General features: G+C 40.9%; 1 non-coding gene across 1 annotated transcript; it reads left to right on the forward strand.

Annotated features, from left to right (window-relative positions):
* The first annotated feature begins 843 nt into the window (after positions 1-843).
* TRNAY-GUA (transfer RNA tyrosine (anticodon GUA)) lies at positions 844-934 on the forward strand. Its single transcript is given in 2 exon segments — positions 844-880; positions 899-934. It is a non-coding gene; the product is annotated as a tRNA-Tyr (tRNA).
* Positions 935-16118: the final 15184 nt, after the last annotated feature.

Raw genomic sequence — 16118 nt, forward strand, 5'->3', positions numbered from 1 at the left:
TTATGTTCTAAAGACCTAAACTGCCTAATTAAAATCACAACTTTATCTTCAATACTTTAGTTTAGAGACTATTCGGTGACTAACGTTAGATTTTCCTTCTCTATAACAAGAATCATCTCTACACTGGCTTAGCTTGTATATAATTATTTGCAGCTGAGTCACTAAACAATGCATAGAAGAATTATTTAGTGAATCAATTCTGTATGCAACACATAGAACAGACAGAGCTGGAGGAAAACAGCAGAGCAGAATAACCCAGGGACTGCTGAGACTACAAAGCATTGTTTAGTCTGCGAGTCACTGGCATATTGCTGCACACTGAGGTACTGTGAGATGAAAATACCAAGACCACCAGTTTAGATTAGACACAATGCCAGATACTGCATCTTTCAGTATGCTGTGCTCTTCCATTATATAATGGCTCCGTATACCGTAACATGCACTTATACACATTACACAATTCTCTCTGGCAAGAAACATCTTTCTTCCTTTTTCATCCGTCCCTGACTTCCCTGCCTCCCTATAACAAATTGTACTCGCATTGTTAGTGTATCTTGTGTCCTGCTTCTATTTCCTCTCTAGCAAACTACCATACTCACATGTTCAGTTAACTCCCTCCCTCATACTCCTCCCCCCGCTTCTCTCTCTCTGTCTTCTCCTTCTGCTTCCTCTTTCTTCTTTCAACAGTTATATATATATTTTTTTGCTAGTTTTTTTGTCAATAAATTACATTTGAAATAGTGTTAAATGTGATTTATTATTTTAGATATCCATTTCATGTAAACATTCTGGTTTTTTTATTACATCTCAAAGATTGTACAGGCTGTTGTATTTACATGGATCCCTTCGATAGCTCAGCTGGTAGAGCGGAGGACTGTAGAGGGCTTAAAAAGCAGAAATCCTTAGGTCGCTGGTTCGATTCCGGCTCGAAGGAGATCACATTTTTTTTATTTTTTATTTATGAAGGGAAGGGTGCTGTCTCATTAATAAACAAAACAATATTTTATTTGACAAGTAACTTTTAATGCAGAAATACAAAAACTTTGGTATACTATGTGAATAATGATTTATTTATATATGGTCAACAAACCATTGTATTTTAAAACAGTCTATTTTGTAACATGCTGGCAAATACTGTAATACTAGGGTATTTATTTTATTAATTTACATTATGTTTAAGTATATTTATGTAACCAATCTATTACATCTATTTAAATGATAAAAATAGTGCAAAGTCAAAATTAAACTTTAGTGATTTAGAGAGATTTAAAAAACCCCAAAACAAACCTATGCATATTATTTCATTATCATGGGCAAAGTCTATATATGGATCATTCCTGGGATTCGGTAATATTTCAACTTGGATTTTTTTTACTACATTCATAGTTGCCAACATTTGAAAAAAAATTCATGGGACACTTTGCAGCTATCAATTACCTGCATGAAATGTTTTACCACACCCCCTGCCCTAAAGTACCCCCCACTTTGCCAAAACCACATACTTAGCATAATTTAGCTCTCCTTATTTATTATGCACTAAAGGGCAAAAGATTATGCAGGGGGGGCTATATATTATGTGGGGGGGGGGGGCATGGAATGCCTATCTCAATGCTATTAGTAAATAATCTGCCACTCAGCTGTTATATAGTTTATTTGTTATATCTGCTGGTTGTACAGATATTTTTCAGTAAAGTTTCTTAATGTTTTATTTAATACCCCTGATATTAGCAAACATCTGCCACTGTTATATACAGTTTATTTGTTATATATTCTGCTGGTTGTACAGATATTTTCAGTAAAGCTTCTTAATTTTTGAATTAATACCCCTGATATTAGCAAATGATCTGCCACTGTTAAATACAGTTTATTTGTTATTATCTGTTGGTTCTGTAAGTACAGATATTTTGTAGTAAAGCTTCTGAAACTTTACTACAAAATATCTGTACTTACAGAACCAACAGATTAAATAACAAATAAACTGTATATAACAGTGGCAGATCATTTGCTAATATCAGGGGTAATTAAAAAATTAAGGGGATCACCCCAAAACCGACACCCCTATGTCCTGGGACTGTGACTTCTATTGAGGTGCCAGCCTGTCTGGAGGGGCGGGAAAATTGGGGCATTGTTCAGCGTCTTATCAAGCTGTGTGTATAAAAGGAGTGTGTGCTTTCAATAAAATCAGTTCTTGTTTCACCTGAATGCTAGTCTGTCTAGTTATTTGGGTGGGCTCCAGCTAAAATCACTTTCCTGGGCTACATAGCAGCCTGTTCCAGGCAGAGGAAGGACCCTCAGGCAGAGCTACCCAGTCTGGGTAGCTGGAGTCTGCCACAGGGTGGGACCCTGAATACTGGTGCTGTCGGGCATCAGGGGTGGCTACAGGCTATGGTCACTTGCCAGCTACAGAGCTGCAGTCGGCAGGGAGGAAGCAGGACCCGTTTGGCGGAGCTACCCAGTCGGGGTATCCGGGGCATCCGTCACATTGGTTGGCAGCGGTGGGATCTGCTTCTTTCACACAATTCCTGCTGACAGAGAAGGGCCACAGTAGCTGGTAACTATGGAAGCCAAGTACCTAAGGAGAGTACAGGAGGCACTGACCCAGCTGGACGGTCCTGGTTCTGAACTGGACCAGCTGAGCTGGAGGAGCATTGTCTGCCGGCAACTATGGAGGGAGAGGCTTCAACAACAAAAGGATTATGATGGAAAGGTCCTCCCAAAGATGATGAGAGGTACTGGGTCTGGTGGGACTTGCGAATGCCTTTCCTGGGAGAGCAGCCCCTGGAGGAATGGCTATCGGAACTAGATGGACTGGTACGGGCAGAGATGTGGGTGGAGGACAGCTATCGGGCCCTCCGATGGCTCGCTATGCAAGCACGGCCATGGCTGGAGGATTGCTCTCCCACAGAGGGCTTTGGCTTGGGCGGACCTGGAATACTATTGGAAAAGTTGACAGAGGACCCAGAATTTGGGAGCTGGGTGACACTGAGAGTACAGAACATTTGCCTCTCCCGAGAGCAGCTGTTGGATCTCTCGGGGGTACCCTGGCTGGTATCCAATATGGCATTGCTTATTTTCCAAGAATGGGAACTGGAAAAGGCATACAAGAGGCTGCTAGACCGAGTTCAGCAGCATGCCACGGAGTCTGCACGGAGCTGTGGTGCAGCACTCTGGGAATCATGGAGGTTAGCCTCCGATGAGTGGCAACAGAGCATAAGCGACGATGAGCTGAGGTAGTCATCCTCCCTCCCCTTACAGAGAAGCCCTTGCAGGGAGAGATAAGTATCAATATCTCTCCCCAGCGGCCGAATCCCTTTCTGGGAGAGGAGACAGTCGGTCTCTTTCCCCAGCGGCAGATCCATCCCCTGGGAGCGGAGGTAGTCATCCTCCCTCCCCGTACGAAGAACCCCTTCCGGGCATAGGAGACAGTCGGTCTCTCTCCCCAGCGGCAGAGCCAGAAGTAGGAAGAGGAGACAGTCAGTCTCTTTCCCCAGCAGCAGATTCATCCTTCGGGAGTGGAGGTAGTCGTCCTCCCTCCCCTTACAGAGAAGCCCTTGCAGGGAAAGACGGGTATTGATATCTTTCCCCAGCGGCCAAATCCCTTTCTGGGAGGGGAGACAGTTGGTCTCTATCCCCAGCGGCAGAACCCCATACAGGAAGCAGAGACAGCCGGTCTCCCTCCCCAGCGGCAGCACAGGTTCCCATGGAGCAGAGTGGTAGATCTCCTTCTCAGGAGAAGAGACAGACTGTCTCTCCCCTCAGTAGCTTGGCAGGCGTTGCATTAGGCAAGAAGGTTAAAATGTTATACAGTTGGTACCATATGTTTGGGCACCCAAGCTTTGCCTGCCCCACCAAGGAGCTACCTCCCCCTCCTGTCTGGGGTGGGTCAGCCGCTACTAAACAGAATGTCACAGAGAGAGGCAGTGTGGCCATGGAACTTAAGGACACTGGAACTTCTGGGACAGCAATTGTTTGGGAGCCGGCCTTAGCAAACTTGTTCGGGACTTTGCCTTATGTGACTATCCCTGCGCCCAGGGCGCAGGGTATAAACGTCAGCAGGAACCCCCCAGGATGCCCCAAGCTCTGGAGAGATAGGATAACCTCTCCCAGCAACCGAGAAGTGGAGGGCCACCGTCGGACAGCCCCAGGCTGACCCGTTAAGGGTCTAGCCGGGTCTTCCGAACTGGAGGGGGGGAGATGTCATGGATACCAGACAGCTAAGGCTACCCCCCACCCCCCTAAAACCTCACCCCTGTTGTTTCTCAGTGGTTTTGGGCTCCTCTGAGCAACCACAATCTCTGGAAGCTTTTGTTTGCTTGTTTTGTGAAGAGCTGGTGTATGACCAGGAAAAGCCTCCTAGGCTGGCCGGGCTCCTGGAACTCCCGGTCGGTCACAGGACAGCAGGACACCCGCTAACTTTACCCCTGGTCGCTCCAGCAACCATGTGCCCCAGAGCTCCGCTCTTTTGGGGATTGGTAGCCCCTAGAGAGGACAAGAGATGAGGGAATTATCGGAGGGGAGCTTATTTGGGAACCAGGGGTTTTGGACACCCCTAACCCAATAACTGCAACGGACTGTAACTCCGGTCCCCAGAAACAAATCATGCTGATTTTTGGACTGTGGCATCTAGGGACCTAGAGCTTTAAAATGACATGGTGGAAGTGCTGCCGCTCCACCGGGATCACCCCGAAACCGACACCCCTGTGTCCTGGGACTGTGGCTTCTATGGAGGTGCCAGCCTGTCAGGAGGGGTGGGAATGGTGGGAAAATTGGGGCATTCTTCAGCGTCTTATCAAGGTGAGCTGTGTGTATAAAAGTAGTGTGTGTTTTCAATAAAATCAGTTCTTGTTTCACCTGAATGCTAGTCTGTCTAGCTCCAGCTAGAATCACTTTTCTTGGCGACATAGCAGCCTGTTCCAGGCAGAGGAAGGACCCTCAGGCACCCTGAATACTGGTGCTGTCGGGCATCAGGGGTGGCTACAGGCTATGGTCACTTTCCAGCTACAGATCCGTTACACCACATAAATTATAATTAGGCACAAATCAAACTTCTAACAAATCATATTTTCACACCTCAGGCAATAAAGCCATTTTATTATTTTCAGATCTGGACAACTTTTATTCTAAACCCTGTAACGGACAAAATGGTATTGATTTAAAAAGGATTTTACACATAACGTATTCTAAAACCAGCATCTACCTACTGTTCATGTGTTCCTCATATCAAATTGATACTTACATATGTAACATTTATGATAATCCTCACATTTCTATGTATGAAGGTTTCAAATAAACAAATTGTGTGCCTGTAGTCTCATTTTTTCCCCCCATCAATTTAGATGTTAAACTAAAATCACAACATTTTTTTGTGCTAGCCCTTAACATGTCAGGTGGTATTCAGCAAGAAATTCTTTCTTTTTTAATTCCCTTCCCTATTCCCCCCCAAAAAAAAATATTAATGTGGTGGGGCTGAGAATAGTGTGATAGGGTTGAGGAGTGTAACAGGGTTGAAGGGACACATCACCTTTGATTAATATGAACTTTATTAACCAAACTGCATAGAGTATTTAAAACACAGACATAAGGGTCTTGGTAACTTTCAAATAATAATCAAAACAAAACGTTACCACACACATTACTGAACAGAACCTTTTACTCAATAGGCGTAGGTTAGGGCTGCACGATTAATCACGGATGCGTTTTTAAACCGCGATTAATTGTGAGTATGCCATTTTTAGCCCTGCCCCCTTTGACATCACCTATGACGTACAGGAGGGCCGCCGACTTGCCGTGCCTGCCTGCCTTGCGACATTGAGCCGACTTACCGGGGAGCGCTGTGGCTGATGCGGGTTACATAGAAGGGGTGCGCTGGGACTTATGTGGGTTGGGGGCTGATACTTACCGGGGAGCACTGTGGCTGATGCGCGTTACAGGGAGGGGGGGTGCGCTGGGACTTATGTGGATTGGGGGCTTATACTTACCAGAGAGCGCTGTGGCTGATGCGGGTTACAGGGAGGGGGTGCTCTGGGACTTATGTGGGTTGGGGTCTGATACTTACCGGGGAGCACTGTGGCTGATGCGGGTTACAGGGAGGGGGGGTGCGCTGGGACTTATGTGGGTTGGGGGCTGATGGTGGTTACAGGTGGTGCTTATGATGTTAAAGGGGTTGCTTATTGGGAGTTTACAGTGGGAGCTGATGGGACTTGTAGGTTACAGAGGTGCTATTGGGGGTTACAGTGGGAGCTGATGGGGTTTATGTAGGTTACAGAGGGGGGCTTATGGGGGTTTCAGGGGGTGCTGACATGAAAATCCAGAATAAATCGCAATCTCAATTTCCCCCCCCCCCCCCCATATCGCCAGCCCTAGCGTAGGTAAATTCACTGAAAGATCCCTCTTTGCAGAAAAAAAAACATATAAAAGTGCCATGTTAACACAAACATGTTCTTAACAATACAAATATTGTAAAATGGTTACTTTATTCACATTTTTATAAACTGAAAGAATAACTGTATAACACTAAATCTAATCCATATTTCTTGACACAAGCACTACATTACTGAGCTACCAGTTGTGTGTGAAATTTTGGTCAGGCTTTTATCTTGAGAGTCTGACAAGAATCCCTTTCAGAACCTCTACATGGCGAGATGTCACATGCTGCGGAGCTGGAATCATCTCAAGGACTTCATCAAATTGGTACCAGTGGATATCAACACGAGAAGGCCCAAAAAATCTATTTTATGTGCACAGTTTAGGTTTTTCTTTGTTAAACAAAAGCAGCTTACATCACAACATATCAGCTCACCTGGAGCAAGGGTGATGACCTGGTGTATTCTCATTGAAGAGGGCACTGCTTTTATAGGCTTGTGCATCATCTCTACTGCACGTTCAACATCAGCACCTTCCACAAAAACACAGGTCCACTGAAGTGTTCTTGGTTCTTGCATGGCCTTTAGCCACCAATCGGTCTTCTGTTCTCTTTAGTGCTCCTCCCACACGATCAGGGGCCCCCCCATGGCTTGACTCAAAATAGTTCCACGTGCCAGCTTTAAATACCCGTTTGTGGATTTCTGTAGTAAAAAGCAGAATGTTTCCTTTCTTTTTATATTGTGAGCAAGGTCACTAAAAAAAATGCAGGAGAGAAACTTGCGGATGCGTAACCTGAAGGAAGTCTAGCACTGGATCAAGATATTTCCATATAGCAGGAGGGCCTTTGTGTCTGGAAGGGGAGACTGTGGTGAAGCATATGGGCTACTGTTGCCCTACATGCATTACCCCAGTATGTAGAGTGGCCTGCTTGTGTGAGGCCCCTAAGTGAACAGCTTGGATCTCTGATGCGTATTTACAGACATAGCTCTCTGAAAAAACGATGTGGATCAATGCCTCATCCATTGCCATGTTTTTTATAGCTCACAACAGTAGGCGTATTGCTGTTTGATATTGAACAGTTGCTTCTTAAACTTGTGAATGTTACATCAAATACTCTCTTTATAATAAAAATATGAGTTGTCATGATTTCAGTAAGTATATATTTACTCAAACCATGACCATTTCATATGTTTTAAATTTATTTATTTATAAATGTGGTTAATAACTCAACCCAGTCACAAGTTTAAAACCCCAAAACAATTGCATACGTGATGGGGTTGAGTGTGACGGGGTTGTGTTTTTTTGCTCCTCATGAGATATAAGAAAGGAAGACTACACGGCAGCAATAAAATACCTATATTTTATATAATTATTGATTACAATAACATTTTTAAAAGTGATAATTTTTAATCTTGATTTTATGTGATGGGGTTAAGTGGTTAAGCTTGACAATACCCTCCCTCTCTATAATATGCCTCAAATATTTTAATAAAAAGTATGATATTGCTTACCTTCTTCTGAACCACACTGTAGAAGAGAGCTGAATGATGTCACTTCCGGTCAATGATGTCACATATGGGTGGAGTTTTAATTATTATGGGTGGAGAATGGTCGGTGACGTGACGGGGTTGAGTCCAGACTGAGGGACATAACTTTATAGCCTGTTTTTTATAAAATATCCTGCATTTATTTTTAAAATTATTTTTCACAAGAAAGAAACCCAAATAAATACTTACATTGTTGCCAAAAATTATAGATGCTTTGCACATTTTATTAGTTATTTTCTAAGTATAAATTCAGTAAAGTGCCTCAGGGACATGACAAAATGCTCGGTGTAAGATAGAAATAATACATTCTTTATTATAATTATTTGAATGCAATAATTATTTTTATTCATTATAACGGACATACCAAGATATTTTAAAAAGCTTAACATTTCATTTTGGTGAACCACCACTTTAAAAACTCTGGGTGACTGAAATATTACAGAATCCTAGGAATTACCCTTATATGCACACTTTCAGTCTCAAAGGCATCAGCTACTACTGATCATATATATGCAAGAGTTCACAATATATAAGTATTTGTGATTGTCTGATGGCTGTCATGTGACATGGGGCAAGGAAAATAGAAGTCACTGAAAATTGTCAGAAAAAAATAATCATTTGAAATTCAAGTTAAGTGTTATTGCACTGTCTGTTTATTATGTAGTTATTGATTATGCAATTCAGCTGTATTTAAAGGGACAGTAGACCCCAACATTTTTATTGAGTAATAAATCATCAATATACACCTATTTAAATATTTTTTTTCCCCTTTGTTAATAAATTGACCTTGCATTTGTAATGATTTGCAAGCCCTCCATGATACTCATTATTCAAGTCCTATCACGGATGGCTACTTGGGTGCCAAGCTTGTGAACATGCACAGCACAGTGAGCATGCACAGTGCACAAGCTCTGACGTATGTGGTAAAATAGCATGTGTACATCGGCTGTTGGCATTTGCTGATAATTAATGTGACGTTTCCACCTCTTAGCAAATAGCGTTTGGTAAATCTGTCTCCCAAGGGCTCCAAACCGGATTTACCGCATGGCTATTGGCTAAGAAGTGAAAACGACACCTCTTAGCAAAACAGTGATCTGCCAGGGGCTGCCTTAGTAGCTCAGAGTGGTGATCGCTTGAAACAAATAAAGGAGCTTTCTGCATGAAGCATGTTATACTTAATGAAAGAAAGTCCCTTTATTTGTTTCACTTTAACTATTATTCTTATGTTGTATTACATTTGCACACACTGATTGAACAACTTTTTATCATATTAAAGCCTCGTTCAGTCTTTAGTTTTATCTGACGCATGTGTCAATTGACCGGAGTTCTACATTAACGTCACATAAGACTGGACAACAATGCGCATGTGATGATAATAAAGAGAGGTGTGTATGCGATCGGGACCAAGCTTGTATTATCTATTATGCAAATGGTTAATTAATACCAGAGCAATGATTGGCCCTATTAAAATTATGCTGAGCCCGCCTTTTGAGAAGGCGTTCTTGCTGTCGCCACTCTGCAAGTTTTAGAAGATTTTAAAGTACGTTTTTTTTTCCCTTTAATATAATAGTGTTTAATAGTTTACTGGTCCTTTAATGGTTCTATACTTTTATAATTCTATAGCCTTTGAAACCAGGGGTGTTATGTCACTAGGCGCTAGCGACACGGACACACAGACCAATCAGATAATGCAATAATGGCCGAGGGCAGATAAGCTCCAGAGCGCTTTGTTCTAATCAGAGCCTCGGGCGCCGCAACCACCTCTGGGAACCTAACCATGGGTCCCACCCACCCCCCACGACGTGCTTTTAAAGGTTCTTGGACAGACCAGACTGTTATCTGACGGACATTTGTCTGTCAGATTATTATCCATCGCACATGCATTCTGTCCGAAAACCTGCAAAAGCCCGTAGTGGGGGGTGGGACCAATGGTTAGGTTCCCAGAGGCGGTTGCGGCACCTGTGGCTCTCATTAGAACAGAGCTCTCTGGAGCGTATCTGTCCTCAGCCGTTACTGTATAATCTGATTGGTCCGTGTTTCTGTGAGGGGATGTACAACCAATCGCATAATGTTGCTAGTGCGTCGCTAGCGCCTTGTGTTATGTCCCTCTAATTAAAGGGATATGAAACCAAAAATTTTCTTTTATGATTTAGATAGAGCATACCATTTTAATAAATTTTCCAATTTACACCTATTATCAAAGTTGCTTTGCTCTTTTTGTATCCTTTGTTGAAGGAGCCGCAAAACACTATTGGGATATAAAATAAACTATTGGGATATAAAACACTATCGTGATATAAAATAAATCAGCAGTCAAAAATGCCAGAATGTGGCATTAGCTACGTGGTAAGCAAAAGTCCTAGGACTTTTGCTTACCACGTAGCTAATGCCACATTCTGGCATTTTTGACTGCTGATTTATTTTATATCACAATCTTTTTCTAATTGACTGTAATAGCTATTTTTAAAATACGGATACCGCAAAAGCTGTAATACATTGCGGTTATGCTGTAACCAGGTTTTAACTTATTTTTTGCTAATAAAATACCTCTTGAGGTTGTCTAGTGTGAGTAATATTCTTTGGATATACTGTGCATAGTACTCTATACATAACAGGGTTGCACTATTACCGCTCTTTCTTTCTTCTCATCCACTTATGTGAGCGAAAGACTTGGGAGACAGCTACAAGCCTGAGGATACTTGACACAACAAGGAAAGTCATTCTACTTACCCTGCGCGACACTTACCTCATATGGATTGAGGTTAAGGAGAGTAAGTAGAATCCCCTGAGGGGATAGTGTGACACGCAGCACTGGGATTTCCACTCTTTCTGTTTCTCCACTCAGTATCACTCATGGACTTTATTTTTATTGTAAACTGCATGTCTTGATTCTGTGCTCTGCAAATTGTATTTGTCACTCGTGGTGTTTTAAGCACACTAGCATAAATTGATAGTCTATTGTGTATGTTTATATATGTAAGAGCTTGTATTCAATATTTGTACTATTTACCTCTACACGTTCTATACAGTGACATCTTTAATTTTTTTCTACATTGTATCACATTTGTATGAACAATAGTAGCGGTCTTATTACGGCCAATCTTACTTTATATTAATTTTGAAGATCACACCACTGGGGCCGTTTTTGATATATTGTGCCAATGGTATTATATTGATATTTATATTATTATTTACTCAGCTACACTGAGCGCCCTTCACATTTTACTATCTCTTGGTTCAATATATATATATTTTTTTTTAAATGTGATTTTGAATAAAGAGCATACACATTGTATTTGCTTTTTTTTGAGTGAGTGGATTGTTTATTCCTACTAAATGTATCCAGTGCTATGGGTTTGGTGATTATTAAATTAAATGGAATTAAATTATTATAATAATTGTATATAATATAATTATAATGACATTGGCTTAAATTCCAATTTGTTAGAAGGGCTTTTTCACATGGGTTTATGCATTGTGATAACATGTTTTTAGATTCTGCATCATCACAATCCCTTAGAAAGCAGTTTTTTTTAAAAAAGTGACTTCAAGGGGTCGATCCGATAAAAATCGTCGCCCGCAAAAGCTGGCGACGCCAATATTTGCGCGGGTTTGGTATCCTATATACGGCATAACCTAGAAGTTACGCGCGTATATTTCTGCCGTCGCCCGTAGTTTTTTGGGCCATAGGCAGGTATACCAAACCCGCGCAGTTTGGTATCCAATATACAGCGTAAGGACTTACGTGGCGAAAATGGAGAAATCTTACTCCATTTTCACCTCGCCACAAAAAGCAGCCGTAAGAAGCCTTACGCTGAGTATTGGAGCCCCGTAACTCCCTAAACTGGCTGCTAAATAAACCTAACACCTAACGCATGCGCAATGTCTATCTAACTGTCAACCGCGATCTGCTAAATAAAACCTAACACCTAACGCATGCGCAATGTCTATCTCCCTGTCAACCGCAATCCCCCGCCGCAATCCCTAATAAAGTATTTAACCCCTAAACCGCCGCCATCTACATAAACTAACCCCCTACTGTGAGCCCCTAAAACCGCCACCATCTAACTGATCTATCCCCTAATGTGAACCCCTTACACCGCCGCCATCTACCTTATCTATCCCCTAATCTGACCCCTTACACCTTCGCCACCTATATAAAAATTATTAACCCCATAATCTAATCCCCCTATACCGCCGCCAGCTATATTAATATTATTAACCCCTAATCTAATCCCCCTAAAATAATTATCTCTATTACCAGCCCTTAAAAGGGCCTTTTGCGGGGCTTTGCCCCAAAGTAAACAGCTCTTTTGCCCTATAACCTGCCTTCCCTACACCGCCGCCACCTATATTAATGGTATTAACCCCTAATGTAAGCCCCTTACACCGCCGCCATCTATATTAAAATTATTAACCCCTAATTTAATCTACCTACCCCACCGCCAGCTATATTATCTATATTAACCCTAAGTATATTATAGTTAATATAGTTATTACATTATATATATTAACTATATTAACCCTAATTATATTAGGTTTAATATAGTTAATATAGTTACTATAGTATTTATATTAACTATATTAACTCTATCTAACCCTAACACCCCTAACTAAATTCTTATTAAATAAATCTAATTCATATTATAAACTAAAATATTCCTATTTAAATCTAAATACTTACCTATAAAATAAACCCTAAGATAGCTACAATATAATTAATAATTACATTGTAGCTATGTTAGGGTTTATATTTATTTTACAGGTAAATTGTTAATTATTTTAACTAGGTATAATAGCTATTAAATAGTTATTACCTATTTAATAGCTACCTAGTTAAAATAATTACCCAATTACCTGTAAAATAAATCCTAACCTAAGTTACAAATACACCTACACGATCAATAAATTAAATAAACTACAAATATCTATCTAAAAATACAATTAAATAAACTAAACTAAATTACAAAAAAAACAAACACTAAATTACAAAAAATAAAAAAAAGATTACAAGATTTTTAAGCTAATTACACCTATTCTAAGCCCCCTAATAAAATAATAAAGCCCCCCAAAATAAAAAAATTTCCCTACCCTATTCTAAATTAAAAAAAGTTCAAAGGTCTTTTACCTTACCAGCCCTTAAAAGGGCCTTTTGTGGGGGCATGCCCCAAAGAAAACTGCTCTTTTGCCTGAAAAAAAACCCACAATACCACCCCCCAACATTATAACTCACCACCCACATCAGATTGAGCTCGCGTTCTATTGGCTGTTCCGATCAGCCAATAAAATGCGAGCTCAATCTGATTGGCTGATTGGTTCAGCCAATCGGATTGAACTTGAATCTGATTGGCTGATTCAATCAGCCAATCAGATTTTTCTACCTTAATTCCGATTGGCTGATAGAATCCTATCAGCCAATCGGAATTCGACGGACGCCATCTTGGATGACGTCATTTAAAGGTACCTCATTCGTCGTTCAGTCGTCGGCCGGGATGGATGCTCCGCGTCGGTGGAGAGAAGATTCAAGATGCCGCTTTATGGAAGATTCTGCCCAATGGAAGAAGACTTTGCTGCCGCTTGGATAAAGACATCACTGGGATGAAGACCTCTTCTTTACCGCTTGGATAGACATCGGCCGGATCGGATGAGGAGTTTGGCCCGGTGGTGAAGACAAGGTAGGGAGATCTTCAGGGGGGTAGTGTTAGGTTTATTTAAGGGGGGTTTAGGTTAGATTAGGGGTATGTGGGTGGTGGGTTGTAATGTTGGGGGGTGGTATTGTGTTTTTTTTTTCAGGCAAAAGAGCAGTTTTCTTTGGGGCATGCCCCCACAAAAGGCCCTTTTAAGGGCTGGTAAGGTAAAAGAGCTTTGAACTTTTTTTAATTTATAATAGGGTAGGGAAATTTTATTATTTTGGGGGGCTTTATTATTTTATTAGGGGGCTTAGAATAGGTGTAATTAGCTTAAAAATCTTGTAATCTTTTTTTATTTTTTGTAATTTAGTGTTTGTTTGTTTTTGTAATTTAGTTTAGTTTATTTAATTGTATTTTTAGATAGATATTTGTAGTTTATTTAATTTATTGATAGTGTAGGTATATTTGTAACTTAGGTTAGAATTTATTTTACAGGTAATTGGGTAATTATTTTATCTAGGTAGCTATTAAATAGTTCATAATTATTTAATAGCTATTATACCTAGTTAAAATAATTAACAATTTACCTGTAAAATAAATATAAACCCTAACATAGCTACAATGTAATTATTAATTATATTGTAGCTATCTTAGGGTTTATTTTATAGGTAAGTATTTAGATTTAAATAGGAATATTTTAATTAATAATATTAATATTAGATTTATTTTAATAAGAGTTTAGTTAGGGATGTTAGAGTTAGATAGGGTTATTATACTTTATATATATATATAATATAATAACGATATTAACTATATTAACCCTAATATAATTAGGGTTAATATAGTTAATATATATAATATAATAACTATATTAACCCTAATATAATTAGGGTTAATATAGTTAATATAGCTGGCGGCGGTGTAGGGGGATTAGATTAGGGGTTAATACATTTATTATAGGTGGCCGCGGTGTAGGGGGATGTAGATTGTAGGCAAAAGAGCAGTTTACTTTGTGACAAAGCCCCGCCAAAAGCCCTTTTAAGGGCTGGCAAAAGAGCTGAATTCTTTGGGGCATGCCCCGCAAAAAGCCCTTTTAAGGGCTGGCAAAAGAGCTGTTACTTTGGGGCAATGCCACGCAAAAAGCCCTTTTCAGGGCTATTTGTAGGGTTAGACTTAGGTTTAGTGGTAGGGATAGTTTAGTATTTTAGGGGTTGAATAATTTAATATAGATGGCGGCGGGGTAGGGGGATTAGATTAGGGGTTAATAATTTTAAAATAGATAGCGGCGGGGTAGGGGCTCACTTTAGGGGGTAGGTAAGGTAGATGGCGGCGGTGTTAGGGGCTCACTTTAGGGGGTTATAGATTTAATATAGCTGGCGGCGGTTTAGGGGTTAATAACTTTATTAGGTAGCGGCGGGCTCCGGGAGCGGCGGTTTAGGGGTTAATACATATTTTATTGTTAGGATAGTGAGGGGGGATAGCGGATAGAGGGTTAGACGTGTCGGGCTATGTTAGGGAGGCGTGTTAGACAGTGCGGGTGATTTAGACTTTAGTCAGGTTTTGTAGGCGCCGGCAGTTTCTAACGTGCCACAAGTCACTGGCGACGCCAGAAATTTGTACTTGCGCAGATTTCTGGACATCGCTGGTTTATCCGACTTACGGCACGTTAGCATCTGACGGCGCCGTATATGGGATAGATCGAGTTGCGAGCTGAAACTGCGGGCGACGCGGGGTCCCTCGCTTGCGCCGCAAACTACGATCTATATCGGATCGCGCCCCAAGTTCACAACATCAGTATTACAATAGATCACCAGTACACCAGTTTAAAAAAAGTATAAAATATGTAGGAAATTGTTTATTTAGGTTTATTTTTATATGTGATATGGCTGCTATTACTCTTTGAAACCACAACCAATTAAAATAGACTCAGTTTGTAGGGAGATTAGACCTCAGATCATCACTTTCTATACACAAAAATGCTCCCTTTACTTACCTCTGACTGTAAACCAAAGACTAATATTTAGGGCCCAATGAGCTTAAGTTCTCCTATATGACAAGATTATCTAAGAAATCTTGTCACTATTGTGATGTCCCTTAAACAATTTTAGAAGGACAAATGTTAGCTTATGAGCTGTTTATCTAGTACAGTTACCACCCTTTAGTTCAGGCCAAACCCGAACACATTGCGCATAATAGCAAATATTCACATTTTCACAAACTAACACACATAGGGGCACATTTATCAAGCTCCGCTGCTCCATAACCTGTCTGCCTGCTCTGAGGCGGCGGACAGAAATCGACAGAAATCAACCCGATCAAATACGATCGAGTTGATTGACACCCCCTGCTAGCGGCCGATTGGCCGTGAATCTGCAGGGGGCGGTATTGCACCAGCAGTTCACAAGAACTGCTGGTGCAATGATAAATGCAGAGAGCGTATGCTGTCGGCATTTATCGATGTGCAGCGGACATGATCCGCTATATCGGATCATGTCCGCTTGCACCATCATAAATAGGCCCCATTCTCTCTTTCTTACACAAACTCTCTGTTACACACACACACACACACACACACACA

The sequence above is a fragment of the Bombina bombina genome, chromosome 2 (assembly GCF_027579735.1).
Source record: "Bombina bombina isolate aBomBom1 chromosome 2, aBomBom1.pri, whole genome shotgun sequence".
Classification (NCBI taxonomy): Eukaryota; Metazoa; Chordata; class Amphibia; order Anura; family Bombinatoridae; genus Bombina; species Bombina bombina.